The sequence below is a fragment of the Cheilinus undulatus genome, linkage group 3, assembly GCF_018320785.1.
Source record: "Cheilinus undulatus linkage group 3, ASM1832078v1, whole genome shotgun sequence".
NCBI lineage: Eukaryota > Metazoa > Chordata > Actinopteri > Labriformes > Labridae > Cheilinus > Cheilinus undulatus.
Window position 1 is genome coordinate 12,833,839 of NC_054867.1, and position 14,218 is coordinate 12,848,056.

Sequence of the window (14,218 nt, forward strand, 5' to 3'; positions counted from 1 at the left end):
CATATTGTTGATCAGTCAATATGCAAAACTGCTCTCATGATTTAAATGGATGCTGTTCTGCATGTGCACCCTCATGTTTGTTTTCTATAGCTTGTATATGCTGGGATTCCGGTCACATGACTGCAGAATCTATACGTGCCCCAGGTTAAATGCTCTCGTGCCATAATATGTTTTATTCTGTGCCAGGTTACTACATGTCTAGCAAAGGCGAAGATCTACCCAGTGACTGAGCTTGGCATGTTGGGGGGAGCTACTTGACTTAAGCTGTCAGCCATTTACACATAATGCATCTTTTATGAATGTTTCATGTGTTGACCTAATTCCTTTCAGAGCGAGTAAGAGCAGTATGTTGCACATGAGAACACTCCAGAGCTTCCAGCTGATCCAGACACATGGAAACAGAGCTGTGATATGACTACTTGGATGCCCCAGAAAGGCAAGAATCAAGGCATAGCTTTTTATTATCAGATATATATGTTTTTTTTTTTTAAATCTACTCTGCAGCCCACAGTGCCGGGGAATAGAGTCTAGTGAGAGCTTAACACAAAATGAGACGATTCGCTCTCCATAGCAGATGTAATTAAAACAAACACTTAAGCCCAGAGCAGGAATAGAGACTGATCATTGACAGACTTGAATCTCACAGCAGTTTAAGTGAAAGAGGAGGAGGGGTGGAGGCAGCAGCTGCAAAAATCTGTCTGCTGGAGCTGGGTGCTGGATTTAGGCACTGGAAAGTAAATATAAAGGCTGCTAATCAGTAGTGAACTGTTCTGGTCTGAGTCAGCAAACCATTCAAAAACTTACATTTAGGATTTACTAAAAAAAACAATTTTTTAAATTTAATATGCTTGTAGTAAAAATCAAGCAATATTTTTAAATGTTCTGATAGCACACAAAAATAGAAGTTCTAAGAGCCAAATACTGGGTAATCCTTGTTTTGAGTTGTCAAACGTGCAGGCATTTTCCTGCACACTGAATGGTTTCTGTTCCAAAATTTTGCTGTTTTTTATGTGAAATTTAGACAGTATGAAGAGTTTGATTGCAGTTATTTTCCAATCCATTTTTTATGAAATAGATTTTGATTTTTAGGTGCCTTTTTTTATTCATTTGCAAGACCAAAGAAAGTCAGATAATTAACAGTAAAACAAAACATACGAGACATACGCAACAAAGTAGACAGAATTCAGACAGGCCAGTTGATTGAGCGATCTTATAAATAAATAGGGGTAGATTATTTGTGTGTGTGCATTTGTGTGAGAGAGAGTGGGTGTGTGATTCCCTTTAGGAGCATAGCATGTTAAGGAGAAGAAAGAAGAAACAGAAATTAACCAATTAACAGAATAATAATAATTAAATAAAATAAATAAATAATAATTATGGAATAATAATGAAAGAAAAAAAACAGATTCAGAAGAAGAACATGTTCCCTACAGTATTTAGAAATATGATGTGACACTTATGGTAATAAGAGGGAGAAAGACAAAAAAAATTCTAAAAGTCCTTGCTAAGTTAACGTGTTTTCTGATAGAATAGAAAACATACTGTATCGATTCAACATATGATATCAAAAAAGTATCAAAGTATTGCAAATATTGACAACCTTATTTGCATTAAAACAAGGAGCCAAGAATTCCTGCTCAACACAGACGCTGAAAATTTATTTATTTTTAATAATTTTTAATTTATTATATCTAATTTATTTATTATTGTCACAGATAAAATGTCTATTTCCATCTATAGCAGGGGTCTAGAATTAAAATTCTAAACTGGAGGTAATATTAAAATTATAGTAATAAAATAACACAAATAAAATATGATAACATATTTTCTCATTGTAGTTAAAAGAAGATTTGTAGGCTATTTAAATATATAAAAAGGCTACCTATAGACAGCTATTGAAAAGGGCTTAATTCAAATTAAAGGATTGAATTTATAACCATGTAATAAAATGTGAAGTGTTGGTTTTCCTTCATCTTGTTCGATTAATTTTCAGATCCATTTTTAAATAAGAAAATCTCAGCACATTAAAACTTGGACAGCTTAACATATCGTTAGCATCATAGCATGATTGCCATTATAGATAGTTGCCTAAGTCATATTTTAAGATTTTTAGATATAAAGGAAAAAAAATGTGCTTACGCATAAGATTTTTTAAAATTTATACTGTAATAAATAGTAAGTTCTACCAGATGTGTAAACATGTTTCTTAAAAAGAAAAGCTACAACATGGACTCCATAACAAATCAAAGTGACTTAATAGATAATATTTAATATATGACTTTGACATATAGTGATGATAGACTGTAACAAGCACTCTGATTGGCTGAAGATACAGGCAATAAGACACAACGAATCAGCAGTGTTGGGAGAGTAGAGTTAGGCAGATATAACAATTTGACCAAAAAAAAGACTGAAGTAGTTATGCTATGAGGCTAACGATATGCTTTCCTGTCTTTCCCTTCTCCCACGCTCTCACTTTTCTCACATTTAGTGAGAGAAATGATCATAACTTATCAGGCTGGTGTTCTAAATCTGAGCTGAAATCAGGCCTACACCACATCAACCAAACACAAAACCAGCTGGTCAGAGAATGATTGTGTTCTTGATCATTCCAGGCTCAAAGTTCATTTATTTTCTTGGTCGTTAGATCAGATTTGGTGGATATGGTTGCTCAAAGATGTGAGCTTTGACTCGTACTAATGTTTGACATCACCGCATGTAAAGATAGCAGTATATTAAAACATTTGGCATGTTGTTTTTCATTGCCCATGGGAAGAAATATCATATTCTGTCCATTCTTGAATGAAACGTCCCCTTTTCGTTTTCATCTTTTCTTATTTCAGATCACAGCGTCTCCACTTTTTCCATACTCTCTGCTGTGTTTTTGTGACTTTCCTGACTTTGTTCTCTGTGAATCTCTGCAGCTGCAGGCACCATGCCTAGTCTGAGTGAAGCATCTTATTGGCTAAGTGGTGCTACTGTAAAAACAGGAGAAGCTGCAGGTCCAATAAGATTTCCATAGACGTCAATATAGAGGTGCTCATCTTATATAACGTGTGCACAGGTCTGCATAGGATGGCACCTGGGTCTGGATCTGGGCTGGGGTCCACTGATTGGTGACCTTGGATCTGTAGCTTCTGTTGTTGTAAAGACAAAGCTAACAAGCTTAGCCTAATAATCAGGCAGTATGTTGTGGTGGACAGATTTTTGGGTTTTTTGTTTTTGTTTTTGTTTTTTTCAAAAGCTGAAGTCGGCATCATTTTTCTACACTGCACTACACTGATATTTCAGTTAACCATGGCTACTTAACCATAACAGCATTACATTGGGTTGCAGATATGTGCCTTGAAAAAAGTGTCAAAAGTCTGTTAGATACAGAAACCTAAGTGGGCATACATAAATGTATTTTATTTTACTCTATTTGCCATGACAATGTGCAAATTTGATTGTTTTCATGAGTTCTTAACTATTGTGTCCCAATATCTTGGGATAACAAGGCTCCTTAATCCAATAATAATGTGTACATTTCTCAAAATCCTTAGTAAACATTTAAGATTTGTATGTTTTCAGGGGAAACAGACATATATTAAATTTATTCATACATCTCTGGCCTTTCCTGAAGAATGACACTGTACTTGTAGTTGGTTGGGATGACCATCCTGTATGTTTTGTATGTCTAAATTTTCATATTTCTGCTATTTGGAATATATTCATCAACAGTACGGTGTAGAAAGACATTAAAAAAAACATCACCTGGCTTTTGGAAAAAGTGCAGATTAATACTGACAGCCAGAAAAACATAAAAAAAAAAAAAAATTGAAATGGCTGCATGTGAGGGGGATGTGTGCCAGTGGATGTCTCTCTTGGATGTGCAGACCACAATAATCTTTTTCTAAATGATAAATATACGTGGCTGTAAAATATACCTGGTTCGCCCTCCCAAGTATTACCTGCATATGGGGAACACTGATGTCCTCCCAGGGCTTCTGCAATTATGCACTTTTTAATGTCTTTAATTTGACCTGCCTCTTTGTTCAACCTCAGGCCGGCCACACAATAGATGATTTTTTAAATCTGGAGCGATTTTTAAACTGTGGGAGACCACAGACTTCAGGACAGTTTCCAAAGATTTTTCATCTTTAATCCTATGAACACACACACTAGATGACTCAGCAAGACGGTCAGATCACTGGAGACCACACACCTGCCGACCTGCCTACGACCTCATGTGATCACGCGACTTCAGAAAAAAAACAAAACACAGATGTCTGTTGGTACTGTCTTGCTGTCACTCCACAACAGGCTGTCCTGGCACGCGTAGGTGAAGCAAAAATCGTAATACAGGGGAAAGACTCGGGATGAAATCATGGCTGAAATTAAGTTAAAGTTGTGTGTATGGTTGTGAGTGGTGAAAGTACGTATGATCTGGCTGTGGCACTACCTGGTCTGCTCGCTCTTATTGGTTGTTGTGGGTACTCCGTCAGCGGCACTACGACCTAGAATCGTAAATGTCAAACATGTTTGATATTTACAATTCGGGATTTTGGAAGCTACAACGTGATTTGGAGCAGTAAAACAATCATGTTGACACCACACACATACAGACTACTCAGACAAACAGTCGGTTGCGATGAGGCTCCTCACGGGATACGACCCCACGATCGTCAGAGGAGGCAAATCTTGCCCCAGATCGGGCTTAAAATCCTGTAGTGTGTGGCCAGCCTTATAGAGATATTTCTGCAAATCATTTATGATACACAGAGAACTTTTATTCTCCCTTCGACTTTCAACACCTGATTTTTCCCCTCAAAGTATCGAATCAAGCACCGGCAACAGATAAACTGTATCGACTTAGCACCGGTATCAAAACCCAAACAATACCCAACCCTAGTCTTTTGACAGTAATCCTGATCCTAATCCACTATTGGTTTATAGAAATATGTTTTATCAACAGGTTTTAATCACTTAACATGATAGTCATTTTATCTGTTTTTGGTGAGAGATGGGCAGCGGGTCAGTTTATGCTCTCGTGCATTGTTTCCCCATAGAAATCTCAGATTTTTCACAAACTTCTGCAGAAGTATTTTATCAGGGGAAAAGAAGCTGTCTCCTAATTTAAATTATGAAGAATGGCTGTATTTTTCTGTCTTGATCTTAAGCCGAACATTTCATAATGTGCAAGCTGGGACTTGTGCACTTCCAATTTGCTCATATATTAAAATGAAAATGGATGAAAGGGTGCTTTTGATTGATTTGATGCCATAGAACTGCAATGGGAATTAGTCACGATTTTCTGACATTGTATAAGCAATGACTTGATGAATAGAGAAAACCATAAATGTGCCCTGTACTGCAAAATGCAGACAGTCCCAAATCCAACCTGGCCTCCTCCCAACCTTGAAACATCCCCATCAGAGGAATCCCAGAAAGCTTTTGTTTTGCAGCTCCCACTCTCAGAGTCAAGACTGTGTCTTCCCCTCTGCTACAGTCCTCTATCTGTCATTGTGATGCTGCATTGGCTCGTAGGCTGCACAGGCCGAGGCTGTACCTGATGAATGATTCAGCAGATTAAAGGGGAACTGTGCTGAAGTGGTGCAGCAGCGCAGCTTTATGAACATTTAATTTATGTTTTTGAAAGCTGGCAGCATAGTCACAGTACAACGCCTGTTTAGGAGTTAAAGGTCAAACACTTTATTTAATGCAGTCAGTCTCTTTCTTGCTGCCTGTGGAGTTGCTCCAAGATATATGTGACATCCTGGGCTGTAATCTGAGGGGTCTACTTTGAATTTTCACCACAGTTTTACCAGATTGGCATCACTGTTGTCATTCTCAGGGAACATGTTTTATCATCTCGTCTTTAACACATCTTTTTGGCTGCTTTGAATGTTTCGTGGTACAACATTATAGGCATCATACTCTTTTGTTTTATGATGTAAGATTCCTGATCTGACACACAGGCAATGAAACAGAGGAGGAATAAAGCAGTAGATAGGAAAGAGAAGCAGCCAAAGAATTGTGCACCAAACTGCAGTTAATCAAATGAAGTCTGCAGGGCTCTTCACCATTTTTGGCGTGCATTTGAATCTGAATCTGAAAAGATATTCAACAGTACAGTTCATATGAGATGTTGATAGACACTCCTCTTGGCAGCACTAAAAGTCTGGCATGACATCCCAAGTGTAGGCTGCTCTTCAGTTACCACCAACTCTCTGGACATGCAAATCATTTTTCCTCTGAATGCACGTCACTGGTGTTTTTTCTGTTTTTGCACTGAGGCTGATTTGCAAAGAAAAGGGCATATTTTGTGATAAATGCATGCACATTAACTTACATTACCAAGTGGAGCTGGAGCTTTGTTTACTTTGGCAGTGGAGTCAAGGGCACATTTTACACTATTCTGTCCTTTGGGAGTAAGGCATTATTATTTGTGCCATTTGCGAAGGTTTCCTCTGGTGCATTCCTCCCAGAGTGTACTGTTTGATTTCAGCTCTTATTAAAAGTTGTTTGCCCCCATAATGCTAAAAACAACCACAACAAGCTAGTGAAAACAGTTTAAAACTTACAGATAGTGACATTTAAATGGATTTAGCTTGTATGCTTTTCTGGTCGTCTGACTTTTCACCTCACAGGTCATATTCACCCAGCCTCACCTTAATCCAGTGGTGTAACAGTCCAAAGAGGTCATGGTCTGGTGTGTATCTCCATTTTGGGATCAAGGCTACAAGAAGTCCTTAATTCATGATTCTAGGTTTCTCTTATTTGTTATTTTGAACTGGCTGGGGTGAAAGTCACAGTTTGTTCCATCTAGTGTTATGCAATGTATCATAATTCTGATGTATAAAGTGTGCTGTCACACAAAGACCAGCGGGCAGGGGTTATTCATGCTAAATCACCACCTCTGTGAGGCAGACCACAGATCTGTTTATGTAACAGGAAGGGAGGTTGTGATAAGGCTTGAGTACTTTTAGATTTCCTTTACTAGTTTATCCACACACAGCCTTTAAAATGTATTAGACTCTGTAATATCTTCCACCCTTTCTGCTTCCACATCCAGAGACTTTTTAAAGGCAGTGCGAAGAAGTGGAGGAGAGGGATAAGAAGCTGCAACGTCTCGTAATTCCCCGTGTTCTTGCTTGTTGTGACAACATGTAATTTTCTTCTTTATGTGTTTTGTTGTGCGTGCATCTTCCTCATTTTTTGTTTACTAGCAGTTAACAAACAGGAGCATTACCACCACCTTGATATGGGTGTGGATACAGTGCAGAAGCAATGTGTGTTTGCTTTTTTCTACATTTAGATGTATTCATCATGTGACTGTGCACACTGAATTGTGATGTCCAAATTGTGAAGGTTTTGGATGAAGTATCATAACACCCCCTACCACATTTTAGGGATGCATGACATTGGATTTTTGCTGATATTCCATATTTGTAATGTAATTTGAGCTGATACCGATATCAATACACATAAATTAATTAATATCAGCTCTTTGATACTCTTCAGTTTTAGGATGTACAAAGAAACAAACCTCAGTCCTTATAACACCCTTTGAAAATTAAATAATGTGGTTAAACAAGGAAGACATTAGCTGATGTTGATTTTAATCATGCTGAAAACTACACAAACTAATCAGACATATGGCTGATATATATATATATATATAAATTTTTTTTTAATATCAGCATTAATTTTGATATCTGACTTCTTTAAAGAAACATTTTGGAGAATTTCATTGCTTAAATATCTGTATTAATTCTAAAAGTGACCATACATGTGCTATTTCCATATTTTTTTTAATAAATGAATACTTACAGTATTTTAGATCATTGGTTCTCAACCTGTGGTTCAGGTCTCAAAAGTCGGTCACAAAGCAGTTTTCAGTATTTTTGATCATGGGTACTCAACCTGGGGTTTGGGTCCCAAAGGGGGGCGCGGAATAAAAGTGGGTGCCTGGGATAAAATGTATGGAAAAAAATCTATGATGTGCTTTTATTTTGAAGGATATTTCTCCATCCCTTTGTTGCTTTACAGCTTTAGCTCCATCTCAAGTCCAAACTGCACCATTTCCATTACAAACATTTGGTTATGATGAGAAAATGTGTAATTTCCTCAAGTTTTCAGACTGTGAAATCATTAATTCTTGTAAAGAAATATGTCTTGTTATGGAGGCTGCTGTTAGTTTCAAGTTCAGTTGGCCAAACTCAACTTCATAACATGAAAACCCCCTACTCGGCATTTCCAGCAAGTTGAGATGAGCATTGCTCACCACTGCTCACCTTCACAGCCTCCTTCAGTGATTCAGTACTTCTCAATACTTCTTCTTCTTGCAATACGCTGTGATATAATACAAAATATGATACAATATGATCTGATTCAATGCCATGTGATACGATACAATATTATACAATTAGATACAATATCTTACATTTTATTGTCCTCTTGTACTCCAAGCTTCCACCACAGTAATACATGTGGCCACAACAAACAACCTGATCAACTCTATGCGAAGGAGATGTGTTGCACTGTGTGAGGCAAATGGTGGTCACACCAGATACTGACTGGCTTTCTGACCCCCCCGGACCCCCCCAGTACAGTAAATCTGCACATTTTAGAAATGTTCAGTGTAGATTAGAAAAATAAGCACCAAAAAACATCCACAAGTACATAGAGTAGTACATACCAATGAGGAAACTTACCAATAAAAATCATAATCATATTTTGCAAATTCTGGTATTGCACAAGTTATACCTAGAAATAGTGAAACAATAATAATTAATCACAATGATGAAAAGATAAAATAAGACAAGGTAAGATAAAAACAGGTGAAAGATAAGAGAAGAGACAGAATGACATTATTGCACTATCCATTCAGCCTCAAGAAACATTCAAGATTTCAATTAAAGTGGGCACAAACAAATTTTTAAACTGGTTCAGTTCACATTTAGGGAATCTGTATTGTATACCAGGCGTTAAAAAAGACATTTGACCAGAGTATGATGAAAGGAATGTATAGTGGGATGTTTTTGGACTCAAATTTGGCCAGTATTAAGTTTTAAATATGAGAGCAGTTAGGATCACTATTACACACTGTCATTTTAACATCATGTCTGAAAATAATGAAGCGTTTGTAAATAGGACTCTGCTTCATCCATGAAAACTGTAAGCAGCGTGTCAGATCTCTGTCACTGTTCTCTTATTTAGTTACTGTGTGGAGCACTGTCTGTGCATCAGTGAGAATGTGCCTACTTTGTGGTTGAGGTATGCAATCAATTGAAAGTGCTTTGGAGCAAATTATGTTCAGATGGACACTCCATAACTGCAGGTTTGAGCTGTTTTACTGCTGATGCAGAGCATGTTTTTCCATTTTCTGTCAACTCCCTTGTGACTGCAGAACACTTAAAAGACCCCCGCCCCCCCCTTCCTTTGAAAGAATTGCTTCACAATTTTTCAGATGCATAACACAAGCTCACGTACACATTTGTGCTAATAGATCATTTGTGGTTTCTGTATTGATCCTTAGTCCTACACATAAAAGTATATATTTTTCTAACCTCATTAATTAATTTGTTGATCTCCAGTGCAAAAGGAGCCTATAGATGCTACCCTGTAGAGTGTCATTAGATAGTGAAGACAGTTGTTTTTATATCTAGTTGTATAAAGCAATAGTAGCATTATTTTTTACTTTTAAGAAATTAAACGCTTCTCCTTTAAAGTGACAGAAATGTTGATGCACTAATGCAGTCAGCAAAACAGGAAGATCTCACATCTGCAAAACATTTTAGTTAGGCATCAAACCATGAAGTCCTTCCATGAACCAGCCATCAGCTTTTACAAAGCAACATGTGCTGTAGTAACTAGCAATTATTATTTTTCCAAGTCATTTATTAATTCTCAGTTTTGAAAACTCTACAGCTTTTTGCAACAGTAAAACAGTCTTTTCCTGAAAGATCTAATTTGCACTCTGATGCAGCCCTCTAATTTGAAGTTCAAAATACATTTTTAGGAATGAGGGGGAAACTGAAACAGGTCCACTTTGTGAAAAAACGAACCTTCTTTCCACTAGGCTGCCAACAGGCTTGTAGATGGCACGAAGCCTACTGTATGTCTACCTTTGAATGTGTTGAATGTGATGATTATCTGTAAGAATCTGACATTTACAAAACCACACCTTCAAGCAGAGCCAGTCTGAGTGGAATCTGAGTGATTAGACTCAGTAGACTACAGAAGGAAATCTTAAGAAATGCCTTTTTTTGCTTATAATCTGCTTATTTGCTTATAAATTAACAGTTTAGCTCAGTAAAAACCTAGAACCCAAACATTAAATCGATTCTAGGTGAACACTGCGTTAGTGCAGGCTCCTCACATTTCTTCATCTTTGAGTTGGCACACTGGAGGTCATGTGTCAGTTTTTATTAAGTGATCTAAGTTTGCACTGTCTACACCCTATTGGGAAAACCCTCGATCTTCAGCCATATTAAATGAAGTATGGTAAATATTGAATGAGATTCATGCTCAGTGAGTGGCCCGCACCATTGTTTATATTGTTTGCTTACTGCTAGTGTGTCCCGGAGGAGAAATCCAGCCATTGACTTTTATCATCTGTGATGAGGCTCAGCTCTTCCTGCTGTTAATGTATGAGCTGTGCTGGAGGAAATCGATCTAAAACCACAGAGGCTCTGTTTACTGCCCAAATGATGTTGTCAGAATAACGAATAATTAGTCTCCTGTGGTGAAGAGGTAAGGAGAGAAAAAATGTCTTTAACAAGAAAAAATGGCACCTTATAAAAATCTGAAAGCAGACTGCCCACATTGTTGCAGTGATATTAAGGATGTATATCCCTAAATAGAGAGTTCTCAGTGACCTGAGTGTGTGAGTATTTCTTATTTTATCACCCATGCTTTGACAGTGGTATTATATTCTGACCTTTAGTGGCATCCTGACATTTTTATGTTGCCTTTGTGTGATAAACCAAATAGATGGAGATGTCTGTGTGTCAGTTTGCTAGTTGATTTTCCTTGGCTTTTTAAGGTTCATATTGAAATTGCTTTTTTGAAGTAAAAACACTTGATTTTACTTTTTTACAATAATGAATATTTAGTTTTTTTGTGCATTAGCAAGGTTCCTGGTTGGAATCCTTGTTGAAAAGTGCCTTTCTAAGAAGGGTTTGCATGTTCTTCCGCTCTCCAGGTACTCCGGCTTCATCCCACAGTCCAAAGCCATTAAGTTTATTGGTGACTCTAAATTGCCCTTAGGTGTGAGTTTAAAGAGGACTGCTTGTTTGTCTCTATATTTTAGCTGACTGACTGGGGACTAGTCCAGAGTGCACCCTGCCTCTCACCCAATGACAGCTGGCTCAAGACCCCCGCGACCTTAAACAAGATGAGCGGTATGGATAATGGATGGATTTTGTGCATAACACAGACAGATTAACTTTTCTAAACACTATTGTTCAGTGGCCACTTGTGACTCTATAGGGGAAATATAAGAAGCCCCATACAGAGGTATGCATTTAATGATCTAAAATGCTAAAATGGCCACTTATTTAATAAAAAAATACTTGATCCTTTTAATTTTATCTTATATTTATTTTATAAGATAGAGTGTTCCTTTCACATACTAATCTATGATAAATTAAGGATGCATGATATGGATTTTTGCCGATATCTGACATTTACAGATTCATTTTAGCTACCGATATCGATACCAATATTTAAGTATGTTTTATATAACTAAAAACTCAGTCCTTTGAACACAATTTAAGGTTTGAGCATGAAAAAAGAAACAAACTTGTCTTAAATTACACTTTAAAGTTTAAAGAATGAAGATAAATAAAGAAAATGATCTCGACGTTCATGGGTCTGTTGTTCCAGCCTAAAACTCCAATAATTTATCAGTATATATGGCCAGCTTTTAAAGTCAATATATGCTGATATTCATGGCCAAAATAACGGGTGTAAATTTCAGCTGAAATTTTTATATCTGCCAATACCAGGTCGATAATATCGTGCATCCCTAGTAATTATGGTTTGGTTGAATCCAAGTTGACTTGATGGTGCTCAAAACAGCAGAGAGAAATTATTCGTGTGCTGGTATGTTAAATCTATTTCTTGAAAAAGGACACATAAATTAAGCGAAGATAAAAAAAACTAAACTAAACCAGTGCACACAACCAATCTAATAAAATGCACTCATTGATTATCCCCATCTTCAATAAGGAATACACTTCACATCATATCACAACAATGGAGGAACATGAAAAATTGGGCCTGGTGCATTAGAGCAAAGGTGTTAGACTCAGTAACAGCAGGGGCCATATTCTAGATTCAGGTCTAATCTGAGGGCCTAACAGGGTCACTTTGTTCAACCATAAACTGTCAACCTTGTTTCACCACTAATGAAATATGAGAAGAAAAAAAAAACGTAGCAATGACGATAAATGATTTTGAAATGAAAATAGTTAAAATGCTAACTTTAAAGGCTCACAAGAAAAGTAAATTTATCAGTTTAAAAATGTCAGAACATGAAATTGAAAAATAATGTTTTTTCAAACAAAGATATTAGAAACTTTCAAATATATTAGAAAGAAAGTCAAAACCATGAGTTCAAAAGGTCAAAATATGAAGTTAAATATTGAATCATGAAATTAAAAGTCAAAATATGATTCAAGGTTTTTTAATTGTGAGTCTAAAAGGATTAAAAAGCCAAAGTTAGGAGTTGAAAATATCAGATGAAAAACAAAATAATTACTTCAAAAGCTCAAAATATGACTTAAAATTTAGAATTATGAATCTAAAAGCTCAAAATTTTATATAAGAAGTCCAAATTATGAGTTGAAATGCTCAATGTACAAAATAAAAAGTCAAAAACCTAAGTTTGAGTACTAATTGTGAGAAGCAAAATTGAAAATATGAAATTAAAACACAATATACAAACATAAAACATTTTATGACTTAACAAGGTTATCTTAAATCATCAAGGATAAGTTTACATTTTTATACTTGAGGAAATCAGCAGACCTTGTTCTGATGGGCCAGTTATAGCAGAAATATGAGATAATCTTGGGGGCCGGATTTAACTGTTCCACAGGCCAGATTTGGCCCCCAGACCTTGAGTTTGACACCCCTGCATGAGAGGGAATGACAGATATGTGGCACCACATTTAAAAACTATAAAAGTTGTCTTTACTTTATGTTTTATTAGAAACCACAGGATAATTTTTGTAAGATTATATTTGGTTGTCTAACCTGATGTCCTTGGCTCTTTGTACTGGCCTGTTCTGTTTTTATGAGGGGGTGACAGAGGTAAGGGTTCCCCTGCATCAGGAGAAAGGTATGGCAGTGGTAGGGCGTGGAAGCGAGATGTATTTTTTATATCCTCATTAAATATTTATTCAGCCCAATCTTGACTAAAAAAATTACTCTTACCTTTCTCCTCCCTGATATCTTCAAGCTATTTCCTGTTTGTTGTCTCAACACAAGCATGTATACAAACACACACGCTTCAACACCCTAAAACATTCGGTTTTATAATATATCATTAATTCCTGCACATTTCTGTTTTGTCTCTTTTTTGCAGTCTTAAGTGTTTACACATATTGTTGCATCTCCCACACAGGACTACTCTTATCATGTTTCACACTTTTTCTGCACTGTGCTGCATCGTTGTTTAGAAATTATCTACAGTAATTCTGATGGACGTTAGAAGTTGATTTCTCTACAATGCAGGTATACAAGAATAACCATTTATATTTTAAAGCTGCAGTTCCTGGACAGCAAAGCCTAATGGATCTTTGAGATTTTAAAGTGACTATGCAAAAGATATTGAAGCTGCGTAGTCTGCATTTATTTCTTCTTCCTGACACAACTGATATTTTATATACTCTTTAACAACTATTTTTGGGCATTTTGTTTTCATTTTATAGGACAGCTGAAGAGAGACAGGAAACGTGGGGAAAGAGAATAAAAGAAGACAGGCATCAAACATAAACGGAGACCGGGAATTTATCCCGCAACCGGTGCCCAGATTCTCTGCTTATGGGAGCCTGCTCTGCCAACAGAGCTACACCGTCACCTGACATTTTGTATCTCTAATCTACCCAGCACACTTCCTGAACTTTGAAAAACACTCTTTGATATACTGGAGAAGATGTTTTAAAAATGCTATAATATGATGTGATGACACACAAACTTGGGTACCTTTGAGGTTCACCTGACATGC

General features: G+C 36.7%; 1 protein-coding gene across 1 annotated transcript in view; it reads left to right on the plus strand.

Moving 5' to 3' along the window:
* Positions 1-14,218, plus strand: part of phactr3b (phosphatase and actin regulator 3b) — an 81,645-nt gene that overhangs the window by 14,863 nt on the left and 52,564 nt on the right. The gene's annotated exons all lie outside the window — the stretch shown is intronic.